Source organism: Hydra viridissima, unplaced genomic scaffold (genome assembly GCF_058129835.1).
Source record: "Hydra viridissima isolate aposymbiotic clone 2 unplaced genomic scaffold, HvirCarnegie_v1 scaffold_1, whole genome shotgun sequence".
NCBI lineage: Eukaryota > Metazoa > Cnidaria > Hydrozoa > Anthoathecata > Hydridae > Hydra > Hydra viridissima.
In genome coordinates, this window is record NW_028324300.1 from 39,872,055 (window position 1) to 39,889,670 (window position 17,616).

The window sequence follows — 17,616 nt, forward strand, 5'->3', positions numbered from 1 at the left end:
ATTCAACAAAGGGCACAGTTATGGCATTCAACAAAGGGTTGAAAATGATGCAGCAAAATGTGAAACTTCCAGCCTACTGACATTACTTCCCTTAGAACCCGTGCAGATAATACAAAGGAGCTATATAATACTCTGGCTCAAGAGTTCGATCAAAACAAGAATCCTTTACTTTTTTTAAGTCTTTCATGCACTGAACTATAGGTCTAAGTTGAGGAACCTGAGATATTACTATTCTATCAAGTTCATCCTGGTTTTTCAAGATCTTGTTGGAGATATCGAAAAAAAATCTTTTAATAGTTAAAAGAAACTTTGTGAAAATTAAAAAAAACAGCCCCAATTTTTCTATTAAAAACCTGCCTATTGAAAATATTGCAGTGTGCAGTTCATAAAATAAAGAGAACAATCTCAGCAAAATGCTTATCAACCATTTACAAAGATCGTCCTCGGGAAGACCTTAAATGCCGCACTAATTTTCTATCTGACAATAATAATATGTGATTCCATAGTCTATACTGTGTGACAGCTACACCACAGGGTACTGCATGCCTCAACTTGCTGTCAATTTAAACAAAAGACAATTGAATTTTTTTTGGCAACAGGAAAAATCTTATTAATGCATGTACACTCTAAAAAAAAATCCATCGTATACAACGAATTGGGTAACAGATCAATCCGTCGCTATTGCACCAACGGCTTTTCCGTTAAGTTAACGGATTAAAGTTTTAACGGATTGAAGTCCGTTGATATTTTTCCGATAAAACAATCCTTTTAAATAAAGGAGTTATTACGTCAGTGCATCAAATTATCCGCTGTTTTTATTCAGTTAAAATAACGTTATTGTAGGGAATAATCAGTTAAAATCGCTCCATTATAATTAAAGAAGAATTAAACCACATAGTATTGTAATTTGATAAAATAATACTTACATTTTTTAATATATGGATTATTTCATTATGATATTCTTAACACACATTGGTTCTTACCATTACAAATGTTATAATTACCACCCATCTGATACAAGCAGTACTAATTATACAAACTAACATGGTTGTGAGAAATATAGTGCTCAATTTGTTAGCAAGCTTCAAAAACTCTTTTTAACTGGACATTGAAAACTAACTAAATATTTACAATCATGTAATTCCTTAAAGAAAAATATAACATAAAATACAATAAAGAAAATATGGAACCTAAATGATATAAATAGTATGAAATGAAAAATAAAATTTTACTAATGTCTCTTTAAGAATTATTGTTATCGTTAATTCTTTATTTATAAATTGATAATAGAAATTTTTTTATTTTATTAATTTCTGATACCATTTTCTAAAGATAAAGTTCAATTCAACAACTAAATAATATCTTTGATAAAAATGAGTAACAAAAGATAATCTTATCTGATTACTGAAAGGTTCTATAATTTCCACATACTTCAAAACCTGTCAGGAACAACATAAAAAAAATCTCTCTAACTTAAATAACAATAGATAAAAACAAGAATAAATAAGCACACCAAAAGAAATGAAAATAACAATATTAGAATTTCAATTTGATACCACATGCCTCGTGTCTAAAGTAGAAAATTCTTAACAAATATAAACAAGGCACAAACATAAACTTAGTTGTACCTAACCTAAATAAATATCCCCATCAAAGGAAATGCAAATCAAAATCTAAGATTTTTAATTTTACAACTAATTTAAACTTACAGTGCGATTTTGCGTGCCATTCGTCTAAAATAGCAAATTATAAGAATATAAATTTTTGGAAACGAATTACTTCGTTAATTTAACGGAGACACGCAATCCGTTACTTTTTCTAACGGATTGTTTTTAATTCAATAATATAATTGTAATATAATTCAATAAATTGTAGTAAATTATGTTATACAATATTGTATTATATTATATTATAATATATTACAATATATTATTATATTATATTTTTATATTATAATATATTATGTTTTATTTTATAATGTATTATGTTATTGTATTATGTTATTGTAATTGTAACGTATTAAATAATATCATTGTTTATTGTATTTAATTTTGTATTATTTTATCAACCGAGTAAAGTTTAATATTTGAAAACTCTCTTAACGTTATACACAGTGAAAGAAAAATTTTCATGGCAGGTTTAACAATTTTATTTATATGGTAGGTTTAATATGTCTCCGTGTGTACGTCTTTGTACGTCTTTTAATAATTCTACGTTTGTAAGTCTTTTTTGTAAGAAATGGTCACATTTTGCGAATAGCTAGTCTTTGAGAAACTACTTGCATCTTATTATAAAACACAATCTGAAGGGTGACAATGCAGAGAAAACTTAAAAAAATGGTTACATCCTAAAGTATAACAAGTTTGAGACAATGATAACCCAATGACTAGTATAGAGACAAGTTCCATTACTTCTATAACAGCGCATGACCTTAATCTTAATTACTAAGATTTGGTCATCTGGTTTTGCCAAGATCTATTCTTTGAAGCTAATGCAAAGGAAAGTATGATTGGATTTTTTCAAAAAGTGTTCCCAACAACATCACTGCCAAATGCTGCAACACAAAGACAAGACAAACCACTAAATGGGTGTCAGAGCTAGCTTTATCAAGAACTGGAGTTTCAACATTGTTACGTTAGGCTGCCATGATTTAACAGAAAAAACTGGTTGTGGTATTGCTGATTATGTGCAGAAACTAGTGGGAGAGTTTCTATCCGATATGCGATATGTGTCATACACAGCTCTTAACAACGTTGTTTCTGATCTCTACTTGCCAAATGCGGCAAATATGAAGAAACGCTCGAGCCTGCTCAAACATGAAAGTGTGCAGCACCGTACAGCACATGCTTTACGCTGACTTCTGACTGTAGACAGCCTAAGTACAGAGCTTGAAGTGGATGGTCTGTCAATTAAATGTCGAGATATTGTGTCAGCACTGCATTTCAAGGCTGAGCTGGTGGATGAAGCGCAAGCATGCTCCAAAGATAAAACTTCTTTGGAAAATTTAAAAGCAAAGCTCAAACGCGCAAGTTGATGGAGTTAGAAGATCATTTCCGGTTATGACGAGAAAGATGCAGAAACATCAACAAACGACACACAGTCACAATGACAAGGTTTAAATTGACCTATTGCGTGAAGTACAGGTTGCACTAAAAAGAATTGGGAAAGCCGAGTTGTCTCTTGACGTAGACAAAGTCACCGTGCTTGATGAACTGGCAAATTTTCTTGAGCCTTTTTTTCTAAAGCTTTCTGAACAGCGATTGTCATCAGTAGTACAATTAGTACATGTGGCTGCAATATATTGTGAAATGTCATCGCCATCTGCATTAGTAGAATGTTTTCTACCACTGACATAATTCTAAAGTCGAAAAGGTGCATGTTAGGAGCTGATAAGTTGCATAGAGTTTTTGTTTACACAACAAAAGATGAAATTCCCAAAGATTAAACTTTGATCTTTTTTTATGTTTTTTCAGTTGCAGTCAATAAAGGCGTGGTCTGTTTTAATATGAACTAATGACTTTGATTTTTATTTAATTCTGATTAATGATTATGTACAAAGCTTTTAATTGCAGCTGTAGGTGGAATAATATTAGGTGACACGAACGTATAGCGCAAGCTGGGGTCTACATTTTTGTTTTGGAAAAGCAACACTTTAATTAGTGTTGATTTTGCTCTAAAGATTCAAAAATGATTTATTGCACTTTTCCATAAATAAGCTTAAGAGCGTAAGAGAACATTTAGCCGTAAATTTAGTTGCACATGAAAAACATTTGCCGTAAATCAGTGCGAAAAAGAAATTCAGCCGAGAAACCATCGATACATTTGATGAGTCGATGTCAGAAATATTTGGCTCATGAGTCTGGTGAGAACAGTTGAAAATATACATGCACGTGGCCTGTTTTCTGGGTTGTTATTGGTTATTTTCAAATAGCATACAAAAAAACCCGCCATAATTGTGGTTTATTTCTCTAACAAGATGGCCGGCCAGCTCTCTAACGATCTAAATATGTGAAATGTATCTATATACGTTAGCACGCTTTGAAAAAAAAAGACATAAAAAGGATTTTATGATAAAAATTTTAAAATCTGCGAATATCAAGAGTAAACTGATTTTTGTTTCGTTTTTGAGTTTTTTTTATTTATTTTTTTCAAGGAGGTTTAACACACAGGAGACGGCATAACGTGACTTTTTTGAAGCCAGTTTTGAAATTTGGCCGCCATCTTGGTTAACCCAAAAGAATTTCGCGGAACTTAGGATTTTATTTAAAACTTTGTTAAACCAAATCAAAATATTGCAATGATTGCAATCAAATGATTGTATAATTGGTCAGTTTATGCTTGGTAACTTATTCTATCATGTAAAGAATTATTTGCTAACTGATAGTCTTCTTCAGTTCATTTCAATAACATTCGGAATACTGAAAAAGACATTCAGATAGCTGTATTTCAACATGCTACCAACAGAGACTGTATTTCAGATACACGAAAGATTCTTGTGAAAAGAAAACCATATGTTTGTGAGTTGAAACAAGTATGTATTTACATGTATATAAGATAATAAGCTATAACTTAAGTGTATGTATATAAATGCATATATATACATGACACTATCATAACATATATATATATATATATATATATATATATATATATATATATATATATATATATATATATATATATATATATATATATATATATATATATATATATATATAATTATTATTATTATTATTAATATTATTATTATTAAGTTGCAACTTTTTCTTAGCTTTTTATGATTTATACTGAATAATAATAAAATGATAAATATTGATAAACAGATTTAAATTGACATGCCTTCTTGTTCTGCCTATGGGTGTACTTCAAGAGATTGTACTGGTGGCATTATATTTTAATGCTATGTAAATGGTTGATACAGAGAGAAAGTTTTCCAAAGTTTTCTGCAAAGAATAAAAATGAAAGTTTATAAATTCATATTTTGATATTGGTGAGGTTATAAACACAGCAATAAAAGATATCAAACAAACGACAAATTTTTACTACTGATCTAAAATAATGACAAAGTTATAAATAAAAAATCATATGTAGTATATTTATTGCAAAAAAAAAAAAAAAACTCACATGTAATATATTTATTTCAGTAAAAAACTATTAATTGATTTTTCTGAAATCCCCCTTCCAGAATTGACAGTGTTTTTAAATGGATGTCTTTTACTACCCTAAGTTATTCAAAAGAAAATAGCTTACAAATTTGAAATTTAACACAAAATTTTTTTTGTGTTAAATTTCAAATTCATAAGCTATTTCCTGGTTTGCAAGTACTTTTCAGCGTACCAGGTACTGGTATGCTGAAAATTACTTGCAAACCAAGCACTGGTATTTTGTTCTGCCCATGGGTATACTTCAAGAGATTGTGCTGGTGGCATTACTTTTCATAGGTACAGTAATTTTTTTTTTTGAAAAATAAGAGGTTTATTGGGTTGTAATAAATACCCTTCAGAAAAACAGTTTATTGGAACATATAAAAAATTGCTGGTGCATAATGATATTCAAGATATTCTTTGTGGAAACTGTTTGCCATTGAAAATTGTACCTATTTTGACTGCTTCTAGTAAATACCATAACATTGAAAACATTGATGTTCCTTCTGTTAGTGTTTTGAATAACTCTACTAGCAGAAATAGGATTATTGAGCTACTGGAAAACTCTGTTACTGATTATGATTATTTTTTAGTTCCTGATGCTAGTTGTTTGTCTACATGTTCACAAAGTATTGTGGCTTGTATTGCAGGATTTGCTGTATTTAGTGGAAATTCTGGGGAATTCGCTACACTGTGAAACATGTATTTCAGCGCTAAATACAAGTAGCAAACAAGAGCAATATGCATTAACTTGAAAACAAAAGGTGCATTATTGATATTTCCCTCAAAAGATGATCATGACATTTGCATTTTGTGTGAAAAGTTGTTCAGAATCAATGTAGAACACAACAGCAATGATTCATTATACTTGTCAAATGTAAGATGCCATGCATTTTTGCAGTCAGTTTATCAATTCACAAACGCTTGCTTTTATTTCCACAAGAAACGTTCATACTGTGTAAAACATGGTGTCTGCTAATTTTGTGTTGACATACAACTATCTGAATGTCTGTTTCAGTATTCCACATATTTTGGAATAAGCTGAACCAGATAATCAGTTAGCAAACAATTCATTGTAACATAATATAACCTCGAAAGTATAACTGGCGAATTATTTATCGACTTGTTGCAATGCTTTGATTTCGTTTCATCTGTGTTTTCTCCATAGTTCTGCGCAAAATATAAAAATGTTTTGGGTCAACCAAGATGGCGGCTGACTTTCAAAACTGGCTTCAGCGCGTTTTATATAAACGTATATACCGTACCGTCTCCTGTGTATTAAACCTCCTTGATTTTTTTTAGCTGTTTTACATACTTTCGGACGCTACTGTAGTTACTTTAGCAAGCTTGAATGACAGGGGGACAACGTCTTTTTTAGATGTGCTAGTTTTACTTTGCGAAATTTATGCAGTTATATCAATTTTTGAAGTTTTTCAGCTTCAAGTAATCAACTGTTGTATTTAAGTGGTTATCAGACTGGGGTATCCCTCTTTGAAGTTAAGGTGCATCTCTGATCAATGACATTGTTTTAGGTTACATGCACCTAGTTTGTCTCGAAGCAACGAAAATAACTTTGAATAAAAGTGACCCAACGCCGACCATTTGCAATCGACACTGAGTAAAATGTGTTGATCTCCTCGAAATAAAAATTCTTTTTATTTAACTAGCAAAGTATGTGCAACACCACCCCACGCGTTGCGCTGTTTTTTCGATCCTATCTTTCGATCTCGCCAGTTTGTTTACTGAGTCTTCTAGAGGGTCGCGAAGCTTTCCCGCAGAGGAAAATAAACACTAAATGTTATTGGCAAAAATAAAAGGAAAATTACAAGAAAAAGATATGCTTCAAACAGTTTTCAAAGACAAGTTTGTGAAGTTAACAGTATTTCTTTTCGATTATCCTTCAGTTAAGCGGCGTAAAATAAAAATACCCTTACGCTTTTTTCAGTAGGTTAAGTACTTTCAGTACTTACGGAGGAGTTTTTTTTATTACATGAAACAAAAGAAAGAAAAACTTTTCATAATTACATAATTACCATGGCATAATTAACATTATTTTTATAAACTTAAAACTTTACAAGCATTACAAATTTCATCAAAGGTAAAAAAATTATTATGATTGTTGTTTTAATTTTATTAACAAAATAAGGTTTTAAAAGTAAAAAAATCAAGTTTTTGATTATTTTTAATAAACTAAAAAAAAACTTATTTAAGTTTAATGAACTTTTAAAGTTTTATGAATAAATTACTTTTATTTTTTAAAAAGAATGTCACGAGGTAGGCTAAGCGCACCAACGTTCGTAGTGGAAGAACACGAAATCTTAGGTCAAGACAATGATATACATTAACTAGATATCTAACTCGCACTTCCGCAGTTAGATATCTAGTTAATATATATCGTTGTCTTGACCTTAGATTTCAATTATTGTTAGTTAAAAAAAAACGGGTACCGGCATTAAAAACTTAAAAAACGTGCTTCACTTTTTCTTACGGAAATTTTGTGAAGTTAGACATCTAGGTAATATATATCATTGGGTCAAGACGACACATTACGAAAAAACTGAAACTTTTATGATGTATGCAATATTGTAAGAGAAACAATGGCCGCTCTTAAAAGGCTTTCAATAAAGACACTTGCTAAATTATTTTTTATTGTGAAACATGGCGACTTCCTTTTGGATTAAATGCATTAAAAAATGCAATTAATGTTTATCAATGGATTTGCAAAAACTGCAAAAAGTGGCAAAGCGTTCGTGATGTTTCATTTTTTAGTTCTAGAGTGGACTGCCGCCTAGACAACTTCTATTTTATATCTCTAGCTAGAGCCATAATGTACCACTGGCAGATATCCAGCATGAAACAGGCATCCAATGTAGTACAACACATAATACCGATTATACATTATAAATTATATTTTGAAGATCAACACTTTTTACATTTGTTACTTTTAAGCCAACACATATAATAAATTTTCTACTCTATATAACAGAGTTAAAGTCGCTAAAATAAATATATTTAGTTTAATAGTCGCCATAATTGTTCTATATATAGCACAATTATAGTAATTAGGCACATAAAAACACTTCAATACTACAACCACCCATAATTACTGGATCGCAGGCCCTTTCAGACGCCAAATTACAACAAAATGGTTTTAGCGTAAATTTCTTCCGATCACATTTTTTAAAATTTCGGCAATAGTTTTACCCATTTTCATTCCCATTTTAAAAAGTCGAAATTATCCACTGCGGAGTGGAGTTAGGGGGATTTTTTAAAGCAGCCTCTGAATCTGAGGTTTAAAACTTATAACTATATAATTGGTCAAAACCATTTAAATAACAAACAAGTGAAGTCATGTATGGCTATCCTTCCATATATATTTTTTATCCTTCCATATATATTTTTTTCGAATCAACACTTTATACCTAGTTTAACACACTAAAACATCAAGTATGGGAATTTCTTTAATGAAACAAGAAAAGTTTCTGATTTTATTTTTCTTAAAAAAAAAAATCAATGATGAGGTTCATTCAACAAATATAATTATTTTAATGCAACGAAGTTGTATGTCATTATCTCTTCGTTTGTCATGTATTTAATGATTGTGGCTGATAATGGACCAAAAACGAACAGCGTAAACAACGCTTAACACGTTCGCTGCCGGGCTATTTTAAACTATGCGTTATTTCTTTGCCGAGCCATAATTTTTTTCTCCAGTGCCGAAGTACTCGTAACACCGTAATGAGTATAACTCATTGCGGTGACTACATCTTTTCAAGATGTAATTGAGAACTTGAAAGTTGTAATTAAGAAACGTAAGATGTAATTGAGAAATACAACATGTAGTTAAGAAGTCGCAAAATGTAATTAAGAAACACAACATGTAAATAAGAAATCGCAATATTTAATTTGAAACATATATTATAAGCTTTTCTCAATTACAACTTTCGTCTTCTAAATTACATATTGCGACTTTTAAATTATATTTTGTATTTCTCAATTACATCTTACGTTTCTTAATTACAACTTTCAAGTTCTTACCTACATCTTGAAAAGGTTTAGTAATGTAGCTTATTTTATGCATTATTATTATAAATAGTGTTTCAATTTTTTTGCACATGCACATTGACAGTTATCATGAGTAAAAAAGGTAATTTATATTTTGTTTTCTTAATTCTAAATTGTTGTGTTTTTTAGACTAGAAGCTAAAATATATTTGATATCTACATTATACTGTATGTTATTAAAAATGTGAAAAAAATTTAAACTACACAGTAAGATGTTTTTTAATACATTAAAAAACATTTTCCCGTGAACTTTGAGAATTCAGACAAGAAAACTTTGGTTATTTAAAAAAATGAATAACGGCGAAATATAATTACGTTTTGCAGGTTTAAGGAAGGGGGTAATATGCCATTGCTGAGAGCTTTTAAAGCTTCTTTTTCGTAATCCTTCAAAAGTTTAATAAGAAACAAATCACCAACTTTTTTAAAAGCATACTTTATATTATCTTTTTCTTTTGTTATACTGCTGCTGAATAGCACTGATAATTTAACTAACTAAATTTTGGCGTAATGTATGATAAACCCCCCGAAACTTTACGATATTTCATTAAGATCAGAGAAAAGCCGCAGGAACATATTTGTTCCGGTAGATGAAAAATTGTATTAGCGCAAAAACCAAAGTTTTCTCGTCTGACTTCCCAAAGTTCACGGGAAAAAATAGTCAGACGAATTATCGTCTAGTTTTATAGATGTTTTATTTTATGATTTGCCAACTACGAGTATTCTCGTAGTTGGCAAATAAATGACGCCAACTTACTACGAGTATACTCGTAGTTGGCAGCGAAAGTGTTAAAATGTCAACTGGACATTTTAAGCATTCATCACTTTTTGAACAAAATTGTAATTCACTTAAACAGCATTTGTTCCTTTACTGCTTTGCCATTTGAAAGATAATTGTAAAGTAAGTGAAGAGCTTCATCCCAATTCGGACATTAATCACCATTTTATTTTCTCTGAGGGTTATTTTGGTTGCTATGGAAACAACAGGAATTAAATGACCCAATTTATACGAAATCAATCAAAATGATTGGGCTTGAAAAAAACCTTGATTTGAAAACAACCGAAAATTTCTAGAAACAAAACATGAGCTGATTATCTTCAGCAAAAGTCATTTTTTTTACAAAAAAAAAAAAAAAAAAAGTTAAAACTGTTGTCCTCCTTCGAGAGAAAAAAAATGTCCACCGTTCGAAGCTTTTAAAAAATTCGTAAAGATTTTGTTTTTCGATTTTCTGAGTTCCAATTTTTTTTTTTTTTCATTGACATTAAAAAAAACTTTCCGTTCTAAAAAATGATCGAATCTCATCTTAAAAACTCGAATATTTTTTTTCATAACAGTTACCATTGACGACAACAAAAAAACAATCTATTTCTTAAAATATTTCCATTATTATAATATCAATACATAAAATTACACTGTATTATCATGATTCCGTGATTTTTTGAAGTATATTAAAACATCAAATTATTATATTATAACAGTTTTTGAAGTAAAAAAACTTTCAGTTTTAATATACAACAAATATTCGCAACAAAAACTCCAAATAAAAATGAAATTCTTTCCGTTTTTTTTCCACCTTTCATGTTTTAAAAGAAAATTGTTTTTTTCTTTTTAAAATTACTTTATATTTCATTTCATAAATAATTCTCACATTATTTATACATTTTACATATTTAACAAATTAAAAATATTTAAACAATCAAAAGTAATTCTTATCACTTCAACTTTTTCAACTCTTCGATGTTAAAAAAACTTTCTTGTATTACATATACTTTTTACATATTTACATTTGTATTAATTTTTATTTAACATATTAAACATTTTTCGTGTTTCTTACCTTCAACTCTTCGATGTTATAAAAATATTCTCCACGGTACCAGATCCTCAACTTCTTGAAGTTCAAATCACGAAGCCATTCACAAATGTCGTCGATGAAGTTCGTGTTGTCGTGAAGGTTAAGATATAATTCTTCAGCGAGTCGAATCCATGGAAGGACAAAACGTTCAAACTCGTTAATTGATACGAAAGTAACATCGATGGCTATTACCAACCGCTCAATCTTATGTGTCGGTGTCCATCCATCGATCTTCACTGGACGCCATAACAAGACACGACGTACGTTGGTCGAACATAAAGTGACAAGTTTTTTCTCATCCTCAGATAAAATGTTTTTCCGAACATGTAATTCATTCAACTTGCATCCTGCGGCAGACAATTTCTCCATGAAATATTTCTCAAGTGAAACTTCATGAGCAGTTGTTCTATCGCTTATAACAATCCACCACTCTTGTTCATCGATTGATTTTTTCAAGTCCTCGGTAATTGACGCCTGCGCTTCAAAGAAGCACTCGATGAATATCTCTTCAGTGTCATCTGAAGAAGAAGAAGAATAACAACATATTAATATTATTATTAATATTTATTTGCAACAGCAATTACTCAAGACAATCAACTTTAAACATTTTGAAAACACGATATCGTGTTTAATAAAAGTAAAACGGATATGGTTTTGTATATCGAAGATATTAAAACAATCCGAAAGATCACAAATCAATTCCAAAAATACTTTTTATTTCATAAATATTTACTAAACAAATAAATAAGTTACGAAATACAGAACTAAAATATTTTATGAAACTTGTCGTACGCCGTTTTCAAACTTTGGTCGCGTTACAACCAATAGAAATACGAATAACAAATAAGCCAATCAGATGCTTACTCAAAAGCATTGAAAGAGCGCGCATATTGATTTTAAAGTCGCGTGAGATTTTTGATGCAAAATGATTTACTTTTGAAATAAGATAAAAACATTTCGCTTTCTATTTCTTTGCTTTAGCAACGAAAAATATTAAAAACTAAACGAAAGCACGTCAATTAGAAGCGGTAAAAGTCGATTAAAATGGTCAAAACGGTTAGAAAATACATTTTTAAAATTTTCAAACGAAAAGTATCGCATAAGAATTTCATGGTCATCTACTTTTAAACTTTCAAACTAGTTTTGAAGAGAAAAAATATCAAATAATCTTTTTAACAAAACCAAAAAAACACAATTTTACAACTTTAATCAAAGAAATACTGCGTCATTGTTTAAGCTGAACTGTTTATCGCTTTTTACCTAAAATCTCAACTTAAACAAATATATTATTATAATAAATTATTCTGCTCAAAATTAATTCTAACATTATACATAAGAATAAAATCATGAACACTTACTTTTTTCCCACCGCTCGTTCAGAAATAATTGTTTACAAGGAAATAAAGTTAGCGATTTTCATCCTTGAAACAACTCAACTCCTGCGGCGATGCTCTCGTTTGAAAAACGTTCGTTCGCTCATAATGGTTTTTGAAAATCCACCAGAGTGTGAAAGTTTCAGTTGTAATTGAAAATTCGAATCAACGTTCGAATTTTCTAATACAACTTAAAACCTCATTTTGGTTTAATTTTGTGGAAGCGTTTAAAGTTCTGTTAAAATGCAGTTAGAAATCGTTCTCTTCACTCTAATTGTCATGATTAGGGTTTCTCAAACGGGATCCCGGAAGTAAAAAACCATCCCGTTTTCCCGGAATTTCAATGAAATTTCCCGGGAATCCCGGTAATTTTTTTAAAACATTTTAAACATTTATAAAGATTTTAAAAATATTATTACTCAAAATTTGAGTACTAATTACTTCCTTTTCCCTTTTGTAAATTTCTATAAAAGTTAGGAAGATATATTATAAAGGGCAATTAAATCACCAATATTTTGCAGTTTTGGTTTGTGTCTAAGATAAAATATTATTATTGAATTTGATTTATGAATAGATTTGATTTACTTATTTAAATTTTGTATGTTGTAACTTACAGCATATAAAGCTTAAATAAACAAACCAAAACCATTTATAAATCAAATTCAATAATATTTTATATATCTTAGACACAAACCAAAACTGCAAAATATTGGTGACTAGTCTAATAAATAATCACAATTGCAAGAAATTACAATGAATAAAGGGGAGTCCCTGATATGTTAAATATAAAATAACTACGGACAAGTTACAAATACCTGTACGTGCAAAAAAAGTAATTAGTCACGCATAAAAGTTGGTAGTTAGAAAGTAAAGTAATTAGTTACGTTAAGAAAGAAATTTGTATGTAAAAAGTAAAATAAGTGAAAAACCAAGTAAGTGAAGTTTAAAAAATATATTTAGTAATTACAACTAATTTAAAATAATTTATCTACAATCAGCACACTAATTCGAGATTTTTATTGTAAGTAATATATTTTTATATTTTAGTATATTTTTATCTATTTAATTAATAGGATAATAAACATAACGCATCATGCCAAGTTGATCTAAGGCAAGGCAAAATTTTACCAAAGAAAAAAACACAGAATCTGCCACTTGTAATATATGTAAAACAACAATGTGTAAAGGATCTTCTTTGTTATTTAAAAAATCTTCACATGGAAGCATAGCCGCCGAGAGGGGGGAGGGGGTGGACGGGGAAGATTCCCGGGGCCCTGCTGCTATGCATGGAAGTCAAAATTGAAGAAACAAAAAAAAGACCAAACGAATAAACAAATTTTGAAGTTAGAAATACTCAACCTAAAATTACGTCATTTATAAAAAAGGAATCTATAGAAGAAGTTGTTTCAAAATTTGCGGCTGTAGATGGCTTTTCACGGTGAATAGGAACATAAATTTTAGAAATTTTATTTTTGATTATCATTAGAAAACGTTTCCTCATTCAAAAAACGTAAACGACAACTTTTTTTAGTGGCGGCCTGGGGAGAAAACACATATTTTAGGGCAGTGCCCAGGAATTTTGTTGTTCAAGATAGGTAACTAAGAAGCATGTGGCGTACTCAAATTTTTAGTATGTTGATACTGGTAGCAAATGAGGATGACTTGCAAAAAATTAGGGTAATTGGAGCTAAACCAACCTCGCCCCGATCCCTAACTGCCCCCTTCCTAGAACTACGTCTCCTGTAATCGTAAAAATTTTTTTTTTTTGTTCTATCATAAACTAGATCAAAATTCATCGACAGATTTCAAATTTCATCAAAAAATCTCTTTTCGTTTAAGATTTATAACAATCCAAAGCTTAAAATTACCCCCTGAAATAACTTTAAATGGTCTCAACTTTTAAACGAAAAATTTTTTTTTTGATGTAATTTGAAATCTGTCGATGAACTTTGATCTAGTTTAATATAAAACAAGCAAAAAATTGAAAAGTGTTTTTAGGAACCAAACCCTGGGGGGATTTGGGGGATCTTCTCGAACACCACAAAATCGAGCCCATGCCCCATATTTAGGTTTTCAGAAATGTTTGTGATAGATTTATTAATTTTTTTTTTAAAGCTTTTAAAAATGTTTGTTTAACAGTGAAATTTACAGACGGATAAATAATTTTTATTACTTTCTATTTACATTTTGATTGAAATAAAAAGCAAAGCAAGCCTTATTTATTAACAATTAGTAAAAGCTAGCAGTTGCTAATTGTTAACAGTTGCATAATAACTCTTTGCACGCGTTGATATACGAACTGAAAGCATGTTTTTAGCCATTATAGTAGTATGCGTTTATAGCCATTATATTGACATTTGATTGATATGACCGATATATCATGCTAATATTATCAATCCGTATCAGAAGTTTTTATTTGAAGCATTCATTTAAAATGCCTTAACATGCAAAAGAACATGGTGATTTTGTAAAAAAATTTTGCATTTGCTGCTTCAGGAAAGGCACGGATTTAAGACCAATAAATAATCCTGAAACAACTTATTTAAATCTAAATAAAAAGAAAAATGACTACTCAAACCTTATCAAAACTATATTCTGGAAAGATTATTCAGCGGATAATCCTGACCTTCCTACCATGCTTTGCTCAAAATGTAGAAAAAGGCTTGCAGGGACTTATGCTTACTTCATTATGCGGCCGTTTTATGAAGGTAATTATAATTATATTGATGTTTAATTTACTTCATTTAAAATTTAGTTTCGCTGTTTTAGTTATTATAGTTGCTATACATGTGCTATAAAATTTAGACCTGAATACCAGAGTTATTAGAGGGCAAAAATGTGAATGTTTTATTTGTGAAAATGGGCGCAAATCAAAAATGGAAAAAGTATTGGCCCCTATGTGTTTCGGGAAAGCTTGTTTATCAAGGCGCTGAAGATGTTTCAAATAAACCTGCAGAAAGACTAGTTTGTCAAAATTGTTATGCCCAAGTGGGACAAGAAATTCCACATCCCTGTACGAAATTAGAAAGACAAAAGAATTTGACTGCCATTGTAAAATCAACATCCCCAACAACGCAAGGAAAATTTCTGTCCAGCTCTATCAAAGATTTCAGCACAAATGTCTCAGAGAACACCTTAGCTTTGAAAACCTTTGGTCCGAAGCAACTCACTGTCTCTTCCGGAAAGACTGAGGTTAAGAAACCTTTCTTTTCTTTAGATAAATTGAACAAACTTCAATTAAAACGACATTCCAGGTAAGTTTTTGTTGCTTAAAAATACTTTTAAAAATAAATTTCTTATGAGTTTAAAGCCAATTTTTGTAATAACTTTATTATGATTTCTAAGTAATCGCAACATGGTTGAAGTTGCACGATTTATGAGAAGTGAGGCAGGACGAAAAAGTGTGGAATCTGGTTTCAATATTAAACTGATTGAGAACAACGAAACAATTGGAAAATTATTCAATTGTGATAAACTCCCATTGCTATTAGAATTAAAGGAAAGCGAAGAGGTAAGTAAACTATTTCCAGAAAAAAATTTTTATAGCTAGATTGCAGTTTGTATAATTCATTTTGATTTTTTATGAATGTATAGTTGGTAGAAAAAGATACTCCTATTGTGTATTGCAATGACATTGAAGAACTCGTAGCAATGGTACTTCATCACAGAAGTCAAGAAACAAATGATGTTGATATCAAATTTGGTGTAGATGGAGGGCAGGGATTCCTAAAAGTTACACTGTCAATAACCCTAAAACCAGAGTTAAAAAATAATAAAATTCCAGAGAAACTGAGCAAGTGTGACGGATATGTGTGAAAAGACTTTAAAGATTCAAGCGTCCACACACTATTATATTGGCCATTTTGCCTTCATTGAACGAAAAATACCATAGTTTGCGGTTAATATTGGATAAGTTAAACATTTCATCCTTAGATTACACAGTATCTGAAGATCTAAAGGTTTTGCTTCAAATGGTTGGAAAACAAACTGCAACATCAAAACACCCTTGTCCGTATTGCATGACGTCATCTCCTGACTTTCAAAAAGCTGATCATAATACTCTAGAGTCTTTTTGTACATTGTACGACCAATGGATGGCTGATGGTGCAAATTTAAAAAAAGCAAAAAAGTACACTAATGTTGTTAACCCCCCTTTATTAACAGGCAACAAAAACAAAAAAATACTAGAACTTGTAAATATTCCTGGACTACATATACTGCTAGGTGTTGTAGACAAAATTTTAAAAGAGATTGAAAATAATTTGAAAACAAGGAGTGTGGGTTACAGTTTGTCAACCAATATCTGTCTAAAATAAACATCTGCAGAGTGTAGTGCCCTGGGCAGCATTGTTTGGAAGGCAATGCTTGTCATAAATTACTTAAAAACATAGACAGCTTTGAACTGTTTTTTCAAGAGTTTAGTCATGGAGTTTCCGCTGCCAAATATATTAAGGTACTTAGAGATTTTGAAAAAATAGTCCATGGAAATTTTGGAAAATAATTAAGCTCCACGTATGTTAAAGATCGAGAGGAGTTCTCTACGAGCTATAGAAATCTAAGGGCTACAATTCTTTTGAAGGTACACATAATTGAGCAACATGTTATTGAATTTATCAACATGAAAGGTGGAGTCTTTGGTATGATAAATAACTTTTAAATTTGATTAAAAATAATTTATAATCTTAGTAATTAAATACTCTATTTCAACAGTTGAATAGTAGAATTTGCATAATTTACGACGAATATTTATTAAATAAACTTGCATTTCTTTTGTACTTCTACTATTCCATAGGCTTAGGTTACTGGACTGAACAAGCTCTCAAATCCATTAATCAGGATTTTAATCAATTTTGGCGAATGAGAAAAGTTGGAGAGCACTGCCCAAACTATATAGAGGAGGTGAAAAACGTGGCTGTTGCTTACAACTACAAGTACTTTTAAAGTAGCTTTCTATTTGCAGGAATGTAGTTTGTAAAAAGTAAAGTGTTAAATCTCCTATGAACAAACTTTTAGTATGACTTTGAAATGTAAAATATCAATCATAATGTAACCATAAAAATCAGAGTTTTTTTTTTTTTTTTACAGTAATAAATAATTGTAGCAAACCCTTCTCGACCCCTAATAGCCCTCCCCAGGATAAGACCCCTAATAGCCCTCCCCAGGGTATGGTTCCTAAAAACACTTT

At 30.3% G+C, this 17,616-nt stretch overlaps 1 protein-coding gene and 1 pseudogene across 1 annotated transcript in view; one reads left to right on the top strand and one right to left on the bottom strand.

The window, feature by feature from the left end:
- Nucleotides 1-17,616, bottom strand: part of LOC149894945 (NACHT, LRR and PYD domains-containing protein 3-like) — a 226,798-nt gene that overhangs the window by 189,925 nt on the left and 19,257 nt on the right. The gene's annotated exons all lie outside the window — the stretch shown is intronic.
- LOC149894956 (uncharacterized) lies at nt 14,866-17,372 on the top strand (annotated as a pseudogene).